Genomic DNA, 25,187 nt, shown 5'->3' with positions numbered 1-25,187 from the left:
TTGAGGAGAGTTGTAAGGTTATATTTCACTTTGTTAAGAATCACATTGCTAACAAAGTGCAGGAAGCTCTCCGGCAAAGAATGCAGAATTATGCTAACTTGGTTGCCCTCATCGATAGTAGACCCATTCAACTCTGCCACATTAATGTAGATCATCATGTTTAGCATATGTTCACGAATAGAGGTGCCTTCTTCCATTTTGGAGTTGAATATGTATTCAAGAGCCTCATGCATAAGCTGTTCAAATGGTTGTCCAAACATCCCCTGCAGAGACTCCATGATCTCACGCGCTGAGAGCATAGGCTCATGTTTCTTGGCCAAGACTTCAGAAAGGCTTGCCAAGATGTAGGCTTGAGCCTTCTCATTTGCCCTTGTCCATCACTCGTATGCCTCCCGAACATTTCAAGCGGCATTCAGAGCTAGAATAAGAGGACAAGCCTCTGTGAGAGCGAACATGAGATCCTCGATGATCAGGATCGTCGTGATCATGTGTTTTCATGTTGCGAAATTATCGCCAATAAGTTTTTCGACGCTTAACAATGCTAACGTGGTTGTTGCCATTTTGAAAAAGTTGCTGAAAATACGAATAAAACTTTGTTAGATTTTGCTAAACCACTTTTAAACCAATAAATTTTGCAAAACAGTTTCAAGTACCCTAAGAATAGACTTCTATTTTGCAATGATGCTCCAGTGAGGCAGGACAATGTCACCGGTGGGGTGATCAGTTGCCTCTTCACTAGGATGAGACATTCTCAACCATTAGGCAGAACCAACTCTTGGAACTGAACCTAACAACCACCATTTTTCAGTCCATAATCGTTAACCTTTAACTATTCCATGTAAGTGTAACCCCTCGCTTTCGGTGCTAGAGTCCTGCCCTAATGAGCCCACCATAGGGAAGAAGCATATTAGGACAAGAGACTAAGTTACTTTATCCTCTTATAGGAGATCAAATAAAGAAACGCGCAAAACTGTCATTCTTTAGGGGGACACTCCCAGAGTGCCTCGAGGTGATGCGCAGTAACTTTATTCAACCTAACAAGGGAGACCAAGGGATATGCTATCGCACTTCCCGCTCCCACTTACTGTGAACACTCTCTCCATCCACCTTGATATTGACCTACCCAAACACCATCCATTAGGGGGATACGCCAAAGGTGCCGCGAGGCTGAGGGCAGATCTCACGATGTGGACTATTTAGAAGAAATGTGAAAGGTTTAAGTGAAGCATATTATGCCCCAAGTACCTCCCACTGAATGTTCTACCTAGGGTTTATTAACCTAGACAATCCGGCTACTGATTTTAGTCTAAATCGTCTTTTTAAACTCTGTTGATAAACAACGTTTGTCTATGAAATATGAACAAGTTCAAGTAGTCACATTTAAACACTTTAATGGACTGTCCTTAACTTACATGCATGCATCAACTCTATCTAATTCACCTTTCTAGGTAAGTTCCCAGGTAGGAGTGTTACGTTTCCGGCAACTTAAATACCCCAGCCTAGATAGAACCTACCTTAGACAAAAGGTCCCTTATAGATAGATTTGCTACACTTTAACCTTTTATTAGCCAATTTAATCCTATTAAACTGATTAAAAGATTAAGCTTTAGGGTTGCTAATCGTATTAGAACCGTGATCTTAGGTCTATGTGATCCAAGTTTTAAACACTTTAAAACCATGAATTAAACCTAAGTGAGCCTGCATGTCTTTCTTATTTCTTTTTAGTTCTAATTTCTCTTTAACTTTTAAAAAGAAACAACTAAAATCATTGCGCACAACGAGGTGTTTGTAACAATTATAAAGTAACCTATGTGTCATACTTCATGCAATTTTCGATTATTACTATATATAACTTTTATATAATGCGTAACAACCAAGCAAACATGCTATCATTCACCCTTATACTATAACAATTATAATATAAAGATGATGCATGTCAATGCTTTTTATGCATGCATATATATAACTCTTATATTATATGATGCATGAGCATGCTCTTACACAATTAAATCATGCTTCGATAAATTATAACAATTATAATAAAGAGATGATGCATAACCATTGCATAACCTAAGGTGGGATTTACTATATGTGCATACCATATGATATATAAAAAACATACATCGCATGTAATAAATAAAGGATTAATGGACCGGGACGAGCCTTTACAAAAAAATCGGAATGAAAAAACCCTATCTATTACATTTTCCATCGAGCAAACCGATTCACAGGTGAATCGGGTCTTGAACCGCCAGAGGACTCCATCGTGTAGTAAACTCCATAAGTAGACGATCGTTCAGCATGCACTAGACGATAGGAGTATTAGTAAACGATCGCGTAGACGACGACGAGGCTGCAAAGCCTGATCGTCTATGCGACTGCATGGTGCGACGACAGGTAAACGATTTACCGTGCGTTACTAAGCAATCATTTAGTCAGTTACTAAGTGATGAAGCTTGCTGACCTAAACGATCGTCTAGTGCGGCGCTTTAAACAATACGTGAGCATCTCATCGTCTACACGACTCGATACTCTGCGATCGTGTACCTGATCGTCAAAATGATACGATCAACTCTTGATCGCATACCCCATCGTTTAACCGATGCGTTCAATAGCAATCGCGTACTCCATCGTCTTTACGATGCGATCAACCCATGATCGCCTTATTCTTCGAAGAACCACAACGCTTGCCCAGATCTCCTTCTTCGAATGACTCAAAACTTCAAACAAACTTTGAATACAAACTCGATAACGATTATTAATGCCCAAAAATGCATGGGCCTTTACAAAGAACTACAAATGTAAAAGGATTTAAATCAAACTGAGGCTAATCATCCCGAAAACATCCATTAGTCCACATATCCACAGGAAATTTAACCATTAAACAGTGTAGAAATGCAACCACCATGAATATAAATGTCATTTTGTTGCAACATATGAAATCGGAGTATCAGAACCTGGCTTTGATACCAATTGAAGGATCTCTTACAGAAGAGTCTCATGAGCACGCTTGGATCGCTCTGATCTCATAGTGACCGAAATACAACAATATACATTCAACCATATAGTCATGCAAACAAATCTTAATTAACGGCATGCTATGAACAACAGAATAAAAAGGGAATGAGTTGCCATACCAGTTGAAAACAGTCTTCAAACTTTGGAACTCAACACAGCAGAAGCCTCTACCCAATCGTCAACGTAGCAGCACGCACAACTGCAAACTCATGACCGTAACGGGGGCGACATCACCAGAAAAGAGCCCCGGGTATTCTCGGAGTGCAAACCCAAAGCATGGTCTTTGGTGAATTTGGTAGAGGAAGGAGGAAGCACGCATCGTGTAGGCGATAAGCAAGTGGGAGGGAAAAAGGCGCTATCGCATAGCACGATGCTTATCATTTAGGAGAGACTACACGATCGTGTAGGTTTTACTGAACAATCGTTTAGGAAATGGTATACGATCGTTTAGCAAACTCGGCACACACTACGATCATTTAGAGAAGTTATGCGATCGTGTAGGAACTAGTGTGCGAACGTTTAGGCGCGAGGTGGACGATCGTCTAGACGAAGAGCGACTATCGTATAGGCTCTCGATTTACTTAAGTGATCGTTTTTCTTTTCACCAGCGCGCTCTCTTCTATATCTTTTAGACGACGATTCAAAATGAAACAATTTCATTTTTATTTCATCAGTTACAATAACCGACACTGTCCCACTAACCCACGTCCAAACGTGATTTTTTGTTAATTATCATATAATTAACCAACTAAAATATTAATAAATATAATCATATTATATTTTTATCCTATAATTTGATATCACATATCTACTATAGTATTTTCTCCTCTACTCGATATAAATCATATTTATATCTAATTTCCTCCAAAATAATATATCTCATACATTTAGCCAATTATATGATATATAATTAACCAGTCCACTTATACCATATATAATCGAACTTCCTTTTGTCAATTTGAACATTTCAAATTAACCCAAACACTGGTTCTCGACTTTATCCAAGCTATCCAGGGGACTTAATGGACCTGTGGCTCGAAGCTCCAATGGTTCATGAATAGCTAACTAAACTCTTTAGCCACAAGATCCACCATCCATTAACTGTCAGGCATTCCACTAAAGACCAACAGCTGAACTCTTCTTACCACAGATATATTTCTGTGTCCATCGGATATAATCAATCATGAGTACATGACTCTTCACAAATGCTCGTAAGTACAGTTGGGCCAAATTACCGTTTTGCCCCTGTAATTACATCTCACTCCTTAAGTACCACTGATTCCTCTAATGAACAATACAACATAGTCCAACTATGTGTGAACACCTCTCGGGCCAAGAGAAGGTGTGTGGCGCCACATCGTTCAAGCCCCGGAATCAACCCTTAAAGGTGCTATCTTTCTACTTACCTCTACCTCGGGGAAGGCGTGAATTCCATCTTGTGTAGCTGAGTTCCCAGCTCCCAAATCAGACGAATCCCCAAAATTGTAGGTTTGAATCGGCGATCTGGCCACTCGCACTCGTACAAATCAAAGGATCGCCCTCAATGGTAGGAGTTCCCAACTCACTTAGGATTGAGGTCATGTTACATATGGTCATCCTAGTGAAGTGAAGTCTCTGTCATGAACAGTGTTATATAACGAGATATTAACACTTTGTGGTCAGGTCTTATACAAACTCTTTGTATAGGACGTCCCCGCTCGCATGTCCCCAACACGAATGATTCGGATCAGACCATCTGTGACAAGTCACAACACTTATGACCATTCCACAAAGCGGGTCTGCCCATAGTGTTACCAGGATAAGGTTTCCCTCCTATATCCATATACTGCAGACCATTTTGGTTATCACTCAAGACATGATCTACTTATATGTCACCACATACATGCTTGAGTCACATACAGATAACCAGGGATTTTATGTTTATTGGTTTGTGGTAAAGCAAATAAAACAAGCAAATGAGCAAAAATACAAGATGTGAAGTAAATATCATATAATAACAACACAAGCATTCTTACAAACTATTTACAAACTATATGACACAAGACTTTAGGGCATCAACCCTAACATGTTATAGCGCTTCAACTCTAAGCTGTGGAAAGAGTAAAAAACTTATAGTGAAGTACCCAAAAGGAGCTTAGAAAGTGGGCGTAGGCTGATTGTGCCGAACCACTATACAATTCCTGGTGTTAATTTCTCTATCCTTCTCCTACTTTAATTTTGTAATTAATTTGTTGTTATATTTACTGCATGAAATTAATTGCGATATTTGTTCGTTAAATTAATTGCTTAATGTTGATTTATGTTAGTTGAATTGATCTTTACATATTTCATACCAATATTTTTATTAAAATCAAATTGGGTGCTTAAAAGTGTTAGTTTTAATTACTTGGATATTTTGGGTTGTATTTATTTACATGAATTTATTGTTCAAATTATTTAATAGTGAAAAGTTTGTTAATTTCGTAAATTTTTTTGTGCGGGCAGTCTTTGTGGGTTGTTCGATGTGAGGTTGGGAGGTCTTGGGGCTTGAGGGCTATCTTAGTTGTAGGGATAGATTCAAATATCTAATTCGTTTGATGGTGGGTGATTGAAGGTCATGTTTTGTTTGGTGGGATCCTTGGTTGTCGAGGGGTACGATTATGGATTCATATGGGGCCTACGGTAGTCTATGATGCAGAGAGTAGTATGAAGGCACGGTTGTCGGAGTTTATGGATGGTGAGGGAGGTTGGAGGTGGTCTACAATGTCATGGGAGTTACTTGAGATCTGGGGTCTTATTCAAGCAGTGGGGCCTAGGGTGAGTGGGCTGCATCATTTGGTTTGGTCTCATCGGGTGGCGGGTTAGAATGTTGAGTTGTCTTGGGTTGCTGAGTGGGGTCGGGTAAGGGGGTACATAGTAAGTTGTTTCGTGTCTTCTGGTGTGCTTCCATCTACTACATTTGGCAGAAGCGTAATCAGCGATTTCATGGGGGTAATCCAAGGATGGTGTCTGCTCTGTTTCACATTATGGTCTCTACGATTCGTGCTCGTACTGCTTCCTGGTAGGTTGATCTTTTTGGTCTTATCTAGTGCGTTTAATGATGTTTTTTCCTATTTTTGTTCTTGTCTTTGTTCTTTGTTTTGTTGTTGGCCCCAGGTTGTGGGGTTTTGTTTCCTTTTCTTTGTTTTTCTCCCAGGGGGATGGTGTTGTTTGTAGTTATTTCGGCTTTGTTTCGGTAAAGTCCTGTTTTTTTTCTTGTGCTTTGTTGCTTTGATGCCTTGATCCTAGGCTATAGGATCTCCTTGTTGTTGTAATATCACCTATTCTAAAAAAAAAGTTTGTTAATTGATTTAATTGGGCCCACATTAGAAAAAAAAGTTTTCTTTAGTTTTAATTAATTTGTTTAAACTCTATTCACTCCCATTTATATATATTACTTATTATTTGGCTTTTTCGTCAATTAGATGTTTGCTCTATCCTTGTGCTTTTCTTGGAAATATTGAGGAAAATGATGTTGAGTTTTTCAAAAAATTGTCTTTGTTTTAATAATTAATATATGTTGCTTATACTATTGGATGAAATTAATAATTGAGCATGTTGTTTAGAAAAGTTGTTAATTTCTTTTCAATATGGGGAATATTTATAAAATTGATATATTCTTGAATCCCTTGAATTTTTATTTTTTTTTTATTTAAATTGGTGTAATGCTTTATTGTGTTGCTACCATGCATATATTTGATTGATAATATATTCTCTCTTTTGGTAGTATTGAATTTTCTAAGATAGATTTGTCATTATTTGGTATCATTATTTGTTCTTCAACAATTGATGTTTTATTTTCTAATATTTAATATTTTGGTATCTTAATTGTTTGAATTACTTTAATGATTTTATCTCCTTGGTATCTATCCTTTCTTTCTTATTAGAAGGAGAGTGTTTGGTCTTTAGGGGAGTTATATACTTTTATATATGAATTTCATATTTGAATGAAACTGGTTTTTCCATATTGCTATATTCTTTTGTGTCCCTCTTATGCATATTATTCATTCTTTTAGGGGAATTATTGTATTTTGAGTAAAAAAAAATTTGAAAATTTATTTGATATTTCTACCCTTAAGTTGACTTATATGCTAACTATCTTTGTCCCTAATTAAGAGGGGTGACCAATTGATTTCAAAAGGGGGGAGAAATTTGTGAAATTGATTAAAATAATATTAGCTTGAGCTTGATTGATCCTGTGATGCCTCTTAAATTTACGGGTTGTTTGCTATGTTTTTTTAGAAGGCATGTTGATAGGAGAAGAAATATGCAAAATTATGTGTTCATATTTTTCTAAGAACTCTCATGTCTTTATGTTATTTTTTATAATTGTCTTTTTTTTATTGATTCTAAAAGAGAGAGAAGTAATTAGAAAAATGAAAGCATGTTATTATTGAATATATTCTGTGTTCAAGTGAATTGAAATTATATGTGTGTTGATTGTGATTCTTGTTCATATTTTATATTACACACTACTTTGGATTTCATGTTGTTTGTCATCATAAAAAAGGAGAGATTGTTGGCTTTTTTGCCCTACATCCCAAATTAATTAATTTTAATTAATCCATTCATTCATGTTTTGATGATAACAAATATATTTTTATTTATTAATTTGAGTATTTTTGAAGTGTTCATTGCGTAGAGCTCGGAAAAACGGTTCCAAAACAATTTGAATCACCTAATTAGACCTCAAATGAAGAAGATATGGCCGAAACAAGCTTAACGGACAAATCTCGACTGGATGATAGGGTAGAATTTTTCTCATCAAAATGGACCAATTTAAAAGTACCACTTGGAGCAATGGAAGAGTGACACATGGTGGTCTCTTGATTTTTGGATTAGTTTTAAAAAGAAAATGAATTTAATATTATTATATTTTGTGTCTAACAACTAGTTTTGGACACATGGTGGATATTTGCTTTTTGTTGGTTTTTAAAAGAAATGATTTAAAAAATATATTATTATATTATTTTTTTTTGTATGTGTCTAACGGCTAGTTTAGTTTAAATGTTCACCATTGATTTTTGTTTTTCAATATCTAATAACCCAAATTAAATGGGGTTTTCAACAATTTTTACTATTTATTTGAACTTATATTCTTCTCCAAATGTTTACAACAATTTTTCATAATTTTCAATCCTCTCCAAGAATACAAAACTTCCATTGTTATTCTCTCTCTAAACTTCAATTTTCTTCTTTTCATCTAATTCTTGAGAGAGATATTTATGTATTGTGAGGATTAATTTGTTGTGAGCTAAAATTTGTAAATCCACTATTGTAGAGAATTTGTCAAGTGTGCTCTTTTTTACAAGCATTTAAGTGTGCTCTTTTTTACAAACATTTTTTAAGGGTTGGTCTTGATCCCAGAAAAAGAGTCATTGTAATGGTTTAATCCTCAACCGTGGAAAGGATCGGGTTTGTTCTTTTGCCTAGAAAAAGAATGATGTAACGGTTTGACTCTAAGCTGTGGAAAGAGTAAAAAACTTCCAATGAAGTATCTAAGAAGAGCTTGGGGAGTGAACGTAGGCCAGTTGTGTCGAACCACTATAAAATTTTCGGTGTTAATTTTTCTATCCCTCTCCTACTTTAATTTTTCAATTAATTTGTTGTTATATTTTATTGCATGAAATGAGTTGCAATATTTGTTTCTTAAATTAATTGCTTAATATTGATTTAGGTTGGTTGAATTGATCTTTATATATCTCATACCAATCTTTTTACTAAAATAAAATTGGGTGTTTAAAAGTGTTAGTTTTAATTACTTGGCTATTTTGAGTTGTATTTATTTGCATGAATTTTTTGTTCAATTATTTGTAAGTGAAAAGTTTGTTAATTTATTTAATTGGGCCCACATTTGAAGAAAAGTTTTCATCCGTTTTAATTAATTTGTTTAAACCCTAATCACCTCCCTCTAGGGTTACCATACCGATCTTACATCAACAACATATAAAGATAATTTACTATGAAGTCTATCATCGATCTTTTCTTGTTGGAATAAGCATGCAATTAGCGGAAGAAATTTGGATCTTAAGCACTCTAATTCCATCAATTTTAGCAAAGAAACATGCATGTTCAAGAATAAGAAATATGGTTTCTGAAAACTAACCTTTGAAGAACTCTCCAATCTTCAGTTCCAGCTTGAATCTTCATACCAAAACCTTATAGACCACCACTTGATCTTCCCTATCATCCTCTAGGACCTTAGATTGGAAAGTGGATTCCAAAAGTTGAAATTGAAGGAAATTTTAGATGAAGTTCTCTGGTTTTGGATTTTGAGAATATTGAAGAACAATTTCTCCAAATTTCAAATTTTTCATTATCATCCTCTACCCAAATTTAGCTGAATAATATTCATGTTATTCAGATCAAGCATGCAATCTCATTGCATTGAGGCTTGACACCAAAACAAGTAGAAATTGGGTGGGACAATAGTGTCAAATGTAGGAGAAACCCACTATATTCAATTTTGGATTAAATTTTTTTATTGAGTTTTTAATAAAATTTAATTTTTAATCTAATTTTCAAAAATCAAATTAAAACCAAATTTTTTTAAATGTTTGAATTTTCACAAAATTCAAGTATCCAATTTTTAAATAAAATTAGTTCAAATAAATAATTTTAAATAAAATTTATTTAATTAATTAAAATAATTTAATATCCAATATTAAATATTAAAACACCAATTCCACAATCATGAATCCCTCATGTAATTAATATTTAAATCAAATTTAAATATTATCCAATTCTCCAATTTCGTTTAATTCGATAATTAAACGGTATCGTATATTATAAATTCCCTTAATTTGTATTTGAATACTTCAAATTTCCTCATCACTCTATTCTAAGGTTTCAGATCATGGGCTTCAACAATCCAAGATTCATTGGCTAAACTCTTTAAATCGAATTTATCAACATTCGTTAACTACCAAGTCACTCCACTAAAGCTCAGTAGTTGCACTACCCTCACTGTAGATATATTTTTGTCCACTCGATATACCATAATCAATAATGATTGTTCATAATAACAGCTGTATTACTCCATTAAAGTTAACCCTTCACAGGTTGTTCAAATGGTTGGGTCAAAAGTTGTTTTACCCCCGAGATTACATCTTATTCCTTAAGCCCCAATGATCCTCTAGTGACAATTGGTTTGTGATCCAATCATCAAACCTGGTCTCTCTCGAGCCAATGAGAGCATGAGGTCCCTTGTTCAAGACCCGAAGTCAACACTTAAAGGAACAACCTCTTTGCTATCCCTAAAAGTAGGTATGAGTGAATTTCGTCTTGCACCTTATGTCCTCAGCTATCTACCCGATCTTACCCTTGAAATGGGAGGCTTATTGAGACGACGCTGTTGAGTCAACCTTCACCCATGCAAATCTAAGGATAATCCCGAATGAATTTCATAGTTAGATCAGGATTAAGGTCAAGTTACCTAGGTCATCGCTTTGAAATAGTCAGTCTTAAACAATAAACAACATTATAAAGTAAGAGTGACTTTATTTCTTGGTTCGGTCTTATACAAACTATTTGCATAGGATGCCTCCACTCGCATGTCGCCACATGAACGATTCAGGATAACATAGTTTGTACTAAATACAAAGTGGACCGCATCCGATGGTATTTCCAGAATAAGGTACCTAACCTTATCCGTATACTATAGACCGTTTTAGGTATCTACTCGAACTTGATCCACTTTTATGTCTCTACATAAAGTTCAAGTACTCATATAATAGTCATGGATCTTAGTTTGTTGGATTTAGTGCTATTTACACATTCAATAGCAGTTTTATTGAACAAAATCTCAATAACTTCTTTATTGCAAATAAAATATGTTTAAATTTACAAACTGCGAGTTTTAAGACATATAACCCAACATTTCTATCACTGATACTAGTATTGTATCCAGAAAAACTGAGGTAAAGTAGACCATAAAAGTATTGTAATATCCACAAAAACCAAGGTATAATAGCCACAATATTAAACTAAGTCACAACTTCATTATTACATCTGAGAGATTTTTAAGTTAAAACTAGGGGCGCAGTCCTTGATTCTAGGAGAATGTCTTTTGTTTTAGAGAAGCTTTCTTCTAGTCTTTTGCATCCTTTTATTCTCTTACAATCTTCTGGTTATTTGTATTCTCCAACATCTTCTTTGATGGTTTAGGCTGTCTTTTCAGTCTAACATTTTCAATATTCATTGTTGTATTTGTCTTTTCTTGAATAGACTAAAATGTCAATACTTAATTATAAGTTTATAAATATATATTGAGTCTTTATGTCATAAAGCAATATAGGAAATGTAACCATTGTCATACCTTCACTTTTTTTGCTCTGTATGCACCATTTTTTTACCTTTTTTCATGTCCATTGTCTTCTTCCTAATTGTCTTCAATATTTTGTAAATATTATATAAGTGTATCAATGAAAAAATTGTAGAAGCTGTCAATATACTTTTTCCATGATATAGTCTATCATTGAAAAGAAAAATTAAAAGAACTAGATGTTGTTTATAAACCCCTGAACTTAGTTTTACTAGTAAATCAAGTTTAAGACCTCTTAATTATGAGTTAAGATGTGAATTAACGTCAATGAAAAAGTAGTTATGTATAGCGAATGATGTGTATGAAATATAAGAAAAGGAAAATTTGCTAAGTGTTATGATTATATGCGTTCAGCTTGTAACACGGTGGATGCATAGAGAGTTGGAGAAGTCTATTAATGGTAAGCCAGAAAAGGGCAATAAAATATGTTAAGTATGGAACGCTAGGTTCTCAAGGGAAGTAGGAACAAGTTAATGCCTAGAGAGAGGAGAGGGTTCCATTTTTGGAACTGGTAGGCGCCATGCGACCAGCTTAGTTGAATGATGCGGCTAGAGGCCCAAAGAGGGAGGCATTGTGGCTAAGTATAACAAGTGGTATGTAAGGTTTATGTGACCAACTTTGTATACCGTTGTTGAGGGCTGAGCTGACGAAGGATGTGGTAGATGATCATGCGTTGAAGGGAGAGGTCTTGGGTGGCCGCAAGGCCATGTGACCAGGATAAGAAATTCAACTTAATTAACAAATAAGTCAGCCATGTGGCAACCTTGTAGAAGTGAATAAAGGGATAAGTTTTCCAGGTGGAAATTAATTAAGCAAACTCTTCATGCAAACCCAAGTATAAATTGAAAGAACCATTGAAAGTCCTTGAGAGGAAATGAGATCGGACCCAAATCCCAAAATTTACAGAATATTTAATTTTATAGAACCCTTCTGTAACAATCTCCAAAAGGACGAAATGATGAAGAACTAAAATTAACTGCTTACCACTCTCATGTTGTAGAGAGAAAAAGAGAGAGGGAGTTACAACTAGAAGATGATGAAGAACTAAAATGAACTGCTTACCGCTCTCACGTTGTAGAGAGAAAAAGGGAGAGGGAGTCAACTCCCTCCCTAAAATTATTTTAAAAAATAAAAATAATAAATAAAATAATTTTAATAAAAAAATATTAATATATATTTATATGATAACTACTTTATCATATAATATATATTAAATAATGTATTATATCAAATATAATACATAACCTATAGTTTAATTTTCTCAACAACGATATTTAATATAAATCTCATTTATATTAAATTTAATTATATGAATCCAATTCACATAATTAATATTTGAATCATATTCAAATATTTATTCCTCTCAAATAAACTTTATATTATAATGTATCAAATACATTATAGTAATTATATCATATATAATCAAATTAAAATAATTATGTCACATATAATTAATTCCCTCAATTAATTTGAACAATTCAAATTAATCTAAAATTGATTCTCATTAAATCCTTGTCGAGCTACAGAGGGGACCTCATGAACCTGTAACTTGAAGCTCCAACGGTGTTTTAATAATTAACTAAACTCTTTAATTAAATTATTCAACATCTGTTAACTGTCGGACACTCCACTAAAGACCGACAACTGTACTCTTCACACTATAGATATATTTTTGTGACTATTAAATATAACCAGTCAACAGTGTGATGACCCTTCACAAATTGCTCGTAAGTACAATTGGGCCAAAATTACTATTTTGCCCCTATAGTTACATCTATCTCCTTAAGTACCACTGATCCTTCTAATGAACAATAAATCATAGTCCAACTATGACCAAACCCCTTTCGAGCCAAGAGAAGGTGTGGCGCCACATTATTCAAGCCCCAGAATAAGCCCTTAAGAGAGCAATTTATTTACTTTCCCCTACTTTGGGGAAGAAGTAAATTCCGTCTTGTGTAGTTATGGTCCCAGCTCCCCAATAGATGAATCCCCAAAATGGTAGGCTTGTTGAGTCGACAATATGTTCACTCTCACCCATACAAATCAAAGGACTGCCTTCATAGGCAGGAGTTCACAACTCACTCACGATTTAGGTCATGTCACCTATGGTCATCCTGGTGAAATGCAACTTTTTTATTATAAACGACATTATATAATGAGACTAGTCATGGTCTTATACAAAATTCTTTGTATAGAATATCCCGCTCATATGTCTCCACATGAATGATCAGGATCAAATTAGTTGTAGCACTTTACAATGATTGTAACATCTACAAAGTGGGTCAGACTCCTAGTGTCACCAGGATAAGATGTCCAACCTTATCCATCTACTACAAACCATTTAGGTTATCACTTAAACATGATCCACATGTATGTCTCTACATACATATTTAAGTTACAGAAGATAGCCTTGGATGTTAGTTTATTGATTTGTGGATTAATGCAACTAAATGTCAAATAAAACATCACATATTTTAATAGATAAATAAAATGTTTGTACAATACAATTACAAACTATAAGACTCTACGAGATTTAAGGCATCAACCCCAACATAAACAGGCTTAACCAAGAAAGAGACTATTTTGTCAAAAAATTTCTAATGCCTAAGTGAGGAGTGTTGTTGCCATCTAAAGACTTTGGAAGTTGAAGAAATTTCAACCAACTAAAGGAGAATTTGAGGGATTTCTAATCGATTCTGGAGGAAATAATGCTCAAATTCTAAGGTAAGCAAAAATTAAGATGCTTAGGAGAATTTTTCTTTGAAAGGAGTTTAGTTAAACAAATGTAGGAATTAAAATTATGAAGTCTGGGAATTTGAATTTGGAATGATGTTGTGGATGAATAAGTAGGCAGCTACATACGAAGAACAAGCAAGCAGTTGACCCAGTGATGTTATGCGTTAACGCGTACAACATAGCCAATCCACAACGAAGGTAATCTGAGTACATCACATAGTGGATTTACGTCACATAGACTGAGAAGTGTTTCAGCACTTAACCAAGCATCTTGGGAAAAGAGTCCCAAGGCCAAGGACAATCGATGCATTAAGGATGGTTTAAATGCATCAAACTTAGCTATGATGCAATGACTATTACTATGCAGTAAAGATAAGCGATGCACTAAGCTCAAAAGGAGCTAAGTATACTGACCAAGGGACCTTTCATTTTCAAGGAAAACACAAATAGGAGAGGTGCACAACCCCTTGGATAAGTAGCTTAAGACAGTGAGTGACAAACTTTAACAAATGTTTTTTAACACAAGTTTTATAAATGATTCTCATCGCATAGGCATTTCATATGAAGTTATTATATCATGATTTTCTCCCACTCATGCCTTAAAATGAATTTTGATACATGATCTATGTTTTTAAATGATGAAGTTATTTAAGGGTTTAGCATGTGTTTTCCAGTAAGCCTATGTCATGTTTTATTGCATGATGAAATTAATCAAGTACATTCCATGTTTTGCAAGGCACTATACGTTGATATAAAACCATGAGGTATGATTATTTCAAATATGCATATTCTGTATATGTTCTTAATGTTTAAATGTTTGTGCCTTGTACAAACCCTACTTCAATGTTGGTGCTGAAGATATAGTAAGGTACCTAGATTACAATGATGTTAAGGATCCTTGACACCGAAGGTATGGTAAGATGGTCAGGACACAATCCAGCTCTACGTGCATGTATGATTATATTATCGACGTTAATGAGATCGAGCAAAAGGAAAATCTCTCAACTAAGGTTAGTAGGGATTGAGTAAAAAAGATCTCCCTCATATTCAGGCAGTGGAGTAATGGAGTTTTAGAAAGATGTTAATAAATTGTTTTAGGGTTTTTATATGATGTATTTTTATGATTTCAGTTCCCTTTTAAAAACCCTAACTATGATTTTATAAATGTTTCTTGATAAGCATGTTTATGTTAAATAGGATTTAAAGTATGTTTTACTTAAGATAGTCACTCACTGGGCTTTCCCAACTCACTCTTTTAAATGTTTTCCTCCCCAGGTAGCGGTCGACGTCCGAAGGCCTAGTAATTCTGCCAATTAGTTACTTCTCAGACCCTCCAGAAGATTGCAGTCTAGATGACTTACAATGTTTTGTTATTGGTTCTTATGTCCATGTCAGGGGGTGAAAAAACAAGGTTGAGTTTATGTTGTCTTTAAGTTCGGTTCCTGCATTTGTTGCATATGTTGATGTTGATATTTCTGGTTAGTAGTAAATTATATATTTAAAGTTGCTGAATTTATGTGTTGAGCTCTAAAGAATTATAAACTGTTACTCGGGTTTAACAGGTGCTAAAATTACAGGTTTCCAGGAGTGTGTTGGATAATAGTTATCATAAGAGGGTTGGTAATTGTTGTCTTCACATCTTTTCTTGAATTAAGAGGCTAATTTAGGGAAGGGTGTGACGCTGTTACTGTTGGACTCCAATAAAAAATGACAATATTCTATCAGTGATAGAAATCTATCACTGGTAGACTTTAATGACCAACACACTTGAAGTCTAAAAAAACACACTAGCAATAACCTACTATTGAGCTAGATGGGTGCCTATTTTTTCTTAGCAAGTGATTTCTTCTATTGCATTTTCTTTATCACAATTTTTTTCATGTTTCTGTAGATATTAGTATACCAATAAAAAATAAAAAAATAAATAAAAATGTTGTCAATAAACTTTATATAGTTTATCATTGGAAAAAAAAAAAAGTAAAAGAACTAGAACTTTAATACTTTTACCTTTTTCTCCTTGGCATAAGTAGTTGCATATTCAACTACTTTATCAATATTAACGTCAACATCAATATCTATCATTTCTAGACTCAATGATGGAAGATGATTCTTTTCCAAGGACTCTTGAGATTGTCTTTCACTTTGACATTTGTGTGAGATCTTTTGCTTTACAATTTCTGTTAGAGAATATACTAAACTGAGAATCTCCTTTTGTCCCTTTTTAAGATCTTCAAAATATTCTTTGTGTTGCATTTTTAGACCTTCAATATCTACTTGTAAAGAAGATATTCTTTCTCCAATATTTTTATCTTTTTCTGCAACATATTCTCCTTCTTCCAATCTTTTCTTCTCCATCTCCAAAATTTTTTTGAAGTACTCTGATGACATTTCTTCTTCTGATGCAACAATAGGAACTATATAGAGTTGAAAACATAATTAGTACTTTATATAGAATACCTTATTTTTATGAGATTTGAAATACTCAGATAATCATAGGTAAGAGTTATTAGTGACATAGTTTACTGAGATCATATCAGTGGTATGAGCTTATCACTAATAGATCACATTACTGATAGACCAATATCACTGGTATGATCTATCTATCTATGATATATATTGTAATATTCCTATATCATTGATAAACTACGTCACTGATAGACTCCTTCCTTATAGTTATTTGAGTGTTTCAATAGATATAATATTTCTATCACTAATATTTGTCTATCACTTATAGACCAATATCATTGATAGACTTGTATCACAATTACTAATGAAAAAATTAGAAACTTACATTTTGTTCCGAGAAGATGTGATCATTAAGATCTTGCCAATCTGATTGTTTTGTTGTTTCCTAATTCCAGATTCTTGTGAAACCATTTCCTATTCTTTTTACAAACCTTTCAGAAAGTTTAGGAAGTATTTCATATGCTCAATAAGCTAAAACTATGGGAAAGCCTTGCAGATAGGCAGTTGGTTTTTTTTTTTTTTAACTCTTAATAGATTTCTTAAAAAAACTCTATGGTAAGACTATAAGACAGTCTTCTCTATGGATAATTTCTAAACTTCTCCCCATCAGTCAACATCTTAACATGCTTCCAATTCACACAATTATGATGTTGTTTTGGAATCAACAAGTTTACCAGCAAATAAAGATTAGCAAGTTTTGTCATTTTTCTTTCATCACTACAGTGACTAGTAAAATAGTTAAATGCACCCTTAGGGGTGTTTGACAACCCAAGGAGAGTTGAGTTGAGTTGGTATTTTTTACCAACTCACCCTAACTCTTCCCAGTTCTTTCTTTCTCTCTAATATTCTTACATTTCACCCTTCAGTCTCCGTTGGCGATTATCACTATCACACTCCGGCGACATACTCCAATGACCACCTTCGATGGCCATCTTCGACGACCAACTTCGAGCTCTGGTAACCACCTTCGACGACACTTCGACAACCAATTTTGACAACCACCTTGGTACAAAACAAATTTGATTTCTACATTTGCACGACCAACTTTGACGAAGAACTCTGGGCTCCACCAACCACCTTCGATGACAACTCTAATGACTAACTCCAACGACTACCTTCACACAAGCAACTTCAGTGAAATACTCTGACTATCACCTTCGTGTGCCCAACTTCGACGACCACTGATAAAAAAAAACGGTGGGTTTAATTATCCACCATTTTATCACTCTCACTCTTACCCATTTTCCCACGCATTTTCACTACTCTCCTAACTCCCTCAATTACTTTGTCATTTCTCTCTCTTATGTGTCTCTTCACATTTACTCCCTTCCTCTCATCTTCTCTCTACTTTTGCCTTCTGGTTTGTCTTTCTCATTTTCTCTCTTCTTTCTCTGTCTGGCTCATATGAAGTTTTATTTTCCCTTTTCTTTCTCAACTCCTCCTTTCTCTCTTTTTTTTTTCTTTCTTTCTATGTTGTTCTTTTAGATCTAATTATCTTCTTCTATTTCATTTTTTTCTTAGATCTAAAAAATATTACATATGACGTCCTATTTTTGTTTCACTAAACAAAAGTTCAACGATATATTTTAAACAAATATCCCTTGATGTTTTCATATGTTACATAATTCTAATCAAATAGTAAAATATAAAATTATGGCTCAAGTTTTTTTTTTTTAAAAAAAAAAACTTTGTACACTAATGCAATATAATAGTACAAAAAATAGACTTCAAGATTTCTAAAATCATTCTGTCGGTTTTAGAAAAAGGTAAATCCATATTCCACAAATTGGTCAAAAAGGACTATCTAATAGTTGGTTTTATGATTTAAATTGTAAGATTTTGATTTTTTTAGGATTAACATTTAAGTGTTACCCCTTCTATCTAAAAACAATGCTAATAATTTCATTTAATGACACTAATCCTTTCAGTGCTTTTTAACTTTTACGGTAATTAATGATTAAGTTGGGTTTTTGAACGGAATAATCACATCTCTTTGAGTGTTTAAATAATTGAATTCAAAATTTGTGTTCTATATATGAATATTTTGTAGAGAATGTATTATGTTTTGAGAATGAAAAAAAGTTCGAATTCTTTTGTTTTTATCTTAGAAAAGTTAGAAAAATACATGTATAGTTGAAAATTAAAATCAACAATAAAAAAAAAAAAAGACAAAATCAATTTCATTTACAAAAACAACATCAGATACCTCAACTCAATTCAACTCAACCCCCAAACACAGACAATAATTACCAACTCAATCAACTTTGCACACCAAATATAAACAATGTAACTCTCCATATAATAATTACCAACTCAACTTAACTCTGTACTTTTATCGCACGCCAAACGCCCCCTTAAGATTTTCTCTAGTGATGCTAGTATCATTTCTTAAAAAAGTTTGTCTAATTTTTTAATCATTTTCTTTAATTTCATTTAAAACATCCTTAACAGGATATTCATCATAATTTAGTCATGTAATCAAACAAAAATTCCTCAACCTAAACTCTACAATGTTACCTTCAATGTTGAAAAGAAGAACATTATTATCAGCAGAGACACTTTCTCTTCTAATCAAATATGCTAGAAGTTGTAAAGGTACTTTGGACATTTTTAAACATAGCAAATGCCCAAACGATCCTTCCTTAAATAAAGATAAACACGTAGTATCTAAGTCCTTAATAATATGGTCTATCACTTCTAGCTTGACATAAACTGTGAATTTCAAAATGGAATTTTAACTTTCTTTAGGAATGTTTTTTGCCTATTTAAATAAAAAAGAAAATATATGTTATAAATATTCTAAAGTACAACTTATAAATAAATACATACTAAATATATAGTGAAAACCTTCTCATTTTCACCTTTTTTTGCTTGATGATTCTTCAAGTTCTAAGGTCCTTTTTGCCCCTTTTTTGTCGTTCGTTTTCCATAATTGTTTTTCATTTATTAGTTTGTTAAAATAGTAATAAACACTTCAAGTTTATCAGTGATAAAGCTGATAATTGATAGACTTGAAGTAGTAAAGTTTATCAATGATAGAAACTTATCATAAATAGACTCTAATCGACAACATATTTGAAGTCTAAAAGCACACTACCAATAGTCTATCAACTAAACAAAAATGAAACTAAACTTTTTCTTACTTTTCATGAAAAATAAATCCAACATGTTTCAAGTCTATCAATGATAGAAACCAATCAATAGCAGACTCTAATCAACAAAAATAATAATAATAATAATAATAAATAAATAAATAATAGTGAAATTATGCATTTACTTTATAGCATGCTCTAATCAACAATAAAAAAAATAATAATAATAAATAGTTGTGAAAATTATGCATTTACTTACATTGCATGAAAATAAATTCAACACCCATTAAGTATATCAGTGATAAAAACTTATCACTGATTGACTCTAATCAACAACACTAAAGAAAAAAATAGTGAAACTATGCATTTACTTACCTTTCATGGAAAACAAAAAACAAATTCAACATTCTTCAAGTTTATTGGTGACAGAAATCTATCACCAATAGACCCCAAACAAAAACACATCTGAAGTTTATAGTACACAAACAATAATCAATCAACTAAAAAAAAACAGTCATGAAACTATGCTTTTTCTTACCTTCTAATGTGATTCTACAGTGATTTCGGTGTTATTTTACAAGTATCGATGATTCTCCCCTTCGATATTTGATGGATGAATGGAAACGGAAATAGATACATGGAAGAAGATTTTCGTTGATGACGGATGTTAAAGGGAGACGTTAGGTTTTTTTTCTGTTGGTAGATGTTAGAGTTTTGGCATCATCGTTTGAAGAAGATCGATGGAGTTTGAAGAAGATCAATGGGGTTAGGGACTTTCGAATAAAAAAAAGAAGAAACTAAACGACTATTGATGGATGGAAAGTTGAATCATTGATGGATGAAAACTTACTACTAATGGATGCAAATCGTCGATCATTTTTGGAAGAATAGCGTGGAATCCGAATCGTACAGGATTTGATCGTGGATCGTGGGCTTATTACATTTCCATGAACTTTTTAGTCTTTTTATATGGGTTGGACTCAAATTTGGCCATATTTGTTTTTTTTTTTTTTTTTTTTTTTGAAATGCTATATTTACAATTAGTTTAGCTCAAAGGGTTATGTTTGCAGATAAAAAAATGTTCTTAAATTTACAAATTTAGTAATAATTTTTTATAATTTGCAAATATAGAAAAAAATATTAAAGCTAATTTTTGTTTTTTATTATTCTAAATTTACTTCTATTGGTGTATCAATAGTATATCTAATGTACTTTACAACTAGTATATTAGTCCACCGATATACTTTATATTTATTTATAACTAGTATATTAGTCAACTGATATACTTTCTAAATTTTCTTCTATTTGTGGACTTTGACTCATATAACAAATATATCTAAAGTATATAAGTTATACAATTGATATAACAAATCTATCATTCATAAGTCATATTTATTAGTCAACAAGTGCTTGTGTATTTACTATTATTTGTGGACTTAATTTGAATCCTTATTCATTTTTTATATAATATTATCTTTTTAGTACATTATGATCAACTTACAATTTTTCAATCTGTTCTATCGGCAAACCATTCTAAATGAATGTTGATAAACTATTGATACATTAGTGTTACACTTCAAATTGAAATTTAAATAGATGTTGATAAACTACTAATATACTTGAACAAATGTATTCTTAAGGAGTAATGATATACAAATGATACACAAACATTATACTTAACATGAATTTTGGGTTAATGTTGATACAATATTAATAAACTAATGTTATACTTAAAATTTTATTAAACTAGAATAAATGTTGATACACTACTTACACTAATGATATATTTGAAATTTGTTTATAATGAGTATTGATACAATATTGATACACTAATTTATACTTTTAAATGAATTTTTCATGAATGTCTATAAATTATTAATGTACGAATAATATATAGACTTGAAATTGAATTTTAAATGAGTGCTAATATATTACTGATACACTAATAATCTAATTAAGATTCATTGTGAATTAGTACTAGTATACGATTGAAATACCATTTTAAATACCATTTTGAATGATATACTTTATATTTTATATATCAACATTATCATTGATATACAAATTACGAAATATCCGTTTTAAAATTGATATACCAAATTAAAGGTAATGTTTGTACCATTGAAATCATATCAAAATTTTAAACATAGAATAGATTAACTGACGGGAGGAAGTGAGCGTAGTTTTATCTGTTGATAAAATTGAAACATTTAAGATATACCACTAAAATGAATTTTGAAAATATAACACAACTAATACCAAGACCTAAATCAAACCATCAAAATTGGACTAATTGAATTAAATTAACTCTATATCAAAACGAAACAAAAAATAATATTTATAATAGCCGGATAAACAATATTGACCATAACACAATTAAAGTCAAATATATAACTAATATTATTTAAATAAATTAAAGTATATCAATTAAAGTACATCATTTAACTGATATATCAAAATATAAACTATATCATATATATGCATTAATCCATAAGTAAGGATAAAATTAGAATGATAAAGAAACCAAAGTTCAAGAACTTTAGAAAAATGATAAGTTTTATCTCTTAAAAATGAAATAAAAATAAAAATGAAGGAGCAAGATGATTATTTTTTCTAGGTACGAGAATCAAAATGAATCAAAATTGAAAATACATAATCAAAATCAACATTAAAAAAATATAAGGACAAAATAGAATTTAAACCTATATTATATTTGTTGAATAATTTTGAACCAGAATATAATATTATTTTTAAACATTAGAAAAAAAACGTGCGCACGTGAAGCTAAGCTAACTAATCAAAAGTAAATTTAATAGATGCAATTTAATTTTGTCAATTCATTGATATGATTTCTTTTTAAGGAAAAAAAGTCATTGATATGATGGTATAGTAATGCAATTAATTTGAGGTGTATTTAAATCCTTAAACTCTAGGGAACTATATAATCTTCTATTATCAAAATTAATCACGTTAAATTAAAGTTTTTTTAAGTCCATTAAATTATAGAATGAAAAAAAAAACATATATTTTATTCTTTTTTCATCGTCTAAAATTTGTATCTTACCCAAATGTGTTGTAGTTGCGATACAGGTAAAAAAAAATAAAAAATAAAAATTATAGGGCTTTCAAAGTTTTCATTGTCTCATAGTTATATTATGATTAAAGTTTACAAAACATCTATTTTATGAGTGAAAAATAATATAAATTAATATAATAAATTATATGAACCAACACATCTTTAGTTGTATATTCAAGACAATACGAGTTGTAACATATACTATATTTTTAAAACAAAAAATAATACTTTAAACCATAAGTTAGGTTCATATTTTCTATTAAGGCATTCATGTGATGTACTTTTAAGACTCCCACAACTACTTAACATCGTAAAATTTATTTGTATCACTTCAAAATAAAGCTTTATTTATCTTTTCGAAGAAATTTTGAACCTTCAGTATAAAAAAAAGTTTGATATTTTTTCTTATTAAAATTAAATTATACTCATATCAATGAAGAATTCAAATTGAAACCAACGTTTAGAGCATAACAAAAGCAATAGAATTTTATGACTTTCATATATTTAGAATAAATATGAAAAAAAAGTCAAAGATTATTATTATTATTATCATATATTATATTCGTTTCCTGTGTTTTACGCGATTTGTACTAAAAGGAACAAAAAACAATACAATTATTTTCTTTCGGTCAAAGTTCAAACATATTATAATGTTTTTTTTATCTAAAAAGAAAAGGAAAGATGAGAAAAATAAAATAACATATATTATAATGCTCCATGAAGCGTATTAGAGCTTCCTTCTATTTAAATCTTATTATAACATGTCATACAATTCCTTTCCTTCATATATTAAACCCTGGTATTAAGTTAATTTTAAAAACATATTTCTTCTATTACGAAATAAAAAGATGTATTTAATTTGAATATAGACCAACAACTATAGTTAAGACGTATATTTTTGACTAAAAAGTCAATAAATACCTCATATTGAAATTTAAAAAAAAAAAAAACATGTAATAAATGTCTCATTTGACAATAAAAAAAAAAATAATTTAAAAATTAAACCTTAAAAACTAAAAATGTAACTATTATTAAATAAGACATAAATATCTCGTTTTCATTTTTAAAATTTTTATAGTACAATGATTACAAAAATGAGGAAATGAATACCAAATATAATCTTATCTCAATAGAGAAAATGCATGTCAATTAAACTTAAGTTAATTTTACTTTAACTTGTTTTTTGTTAAATTATAAAAAAATAAAACTTAAGTATAGCATGTAACCCTTGTTGCATCTAATGAAATTTTGTTAAGTGACAATTAATTTTTTAAAAAATATATTACTATTTTTTTACGTGTAGAGAAAGGAGAAGTATAGACCGATCGCACTTAAATATTGTTCTTACGTTATTAGTTAGTTATGAATCAACCTTTTATATTGAAATTTTAATAAAAAAAATTTAATTAATATGTTGTTTTATTGATATATATATATATACTTTTTTATTTTATTGTTTCGAATGCTTGTGTACTTATATAATTAGTAAAAATTTTGAAATATTTTCTAAACTACAAAGCAACTTTTATTCTTATTATTATTTTAAATTTAAATTATTTTCCCTTTAAAAATAATCCCTCCAAATGGGGTTGTTTTATATTATAGTAACATTATACATCCACTTTATAATGGCTTAAATATTAGAACAAAATTGGAATAAAATGTCGATGGTAATCTTGTTTTTCATCTTTATTATGAGTTCAAAGGGAATAAATATAAAAAGAATGTTTAAATCTTATTTTGGTGCCTGAATTTTGAATATTGTTTTATTTTAGTCTTTAAATTTTTGAAAACGTTTGTTTTAGTCCCTGAATGTTTTAAAAAGTGTTTATTTTAATTCCAGTTAAATTTTGTTAAAACTTAAACGGAAATGTGAGGTGACATGTATTTTTGGGCTTTTGATATATTGAGTAAGATGAATGAAGTAAAATGTCGATTACCAACACGTCAAAATAGCGAGTTACCAAAATTTGAACGAAAAATAACTTTCAAGTTATCTCATACAAAATCACTTTACCACCTTATTTAAGATTGAAATCGTAGATTTTTTAGTGTGGTTAATTGGTAGTTTAGTTATTAAAAAATACAAGCCATCTCGCCAATTTATTAAGAAGTTAACAAATTTTAATATCATGAACTAAAATAAGTATTTTTTAAAAGTTCAAAGACTTATATTTTTAAAAATTTAAGTATTAAAAGAGAATAATATTTATAAAATCAGGAACGATTTAAACTTAAAAAGAATTATAGTTACTGAAGGACATATTTCTATAACATTATAGAAATAAAATAAATAATACAAAAACTATTTAAATAAATAGAAAAGTTATCACTCCTCAATAAGTAATTAAATAGCCATAATTATACTAACAATCTTTTTTCAATGCTTCTCTCTCTATATTTTTGACATTTACAATATTTCATGGATTTTTTTTAACAAAATTAAAATTAACAGAAC

Source organism: Benincasa hispida, chromosome 6 (genome assembly GCF_009727055.1).
Source record: "Benincasa hispida cultivar B227 chromosome 6, ASM972705v1, whole genome shotgun sequence".
In the NCBI taxonomy this organism is placed as follows: domain Eukaryota; kingdom Viridiplantae; phylum Streptophyta; class Magnoliopsida; order Cucurbitales; family Cucurbitaceae; genus Benincasa; species Benincasa hispida.
Note: the sequence above shows the minus strand (reverse complement) of the source record.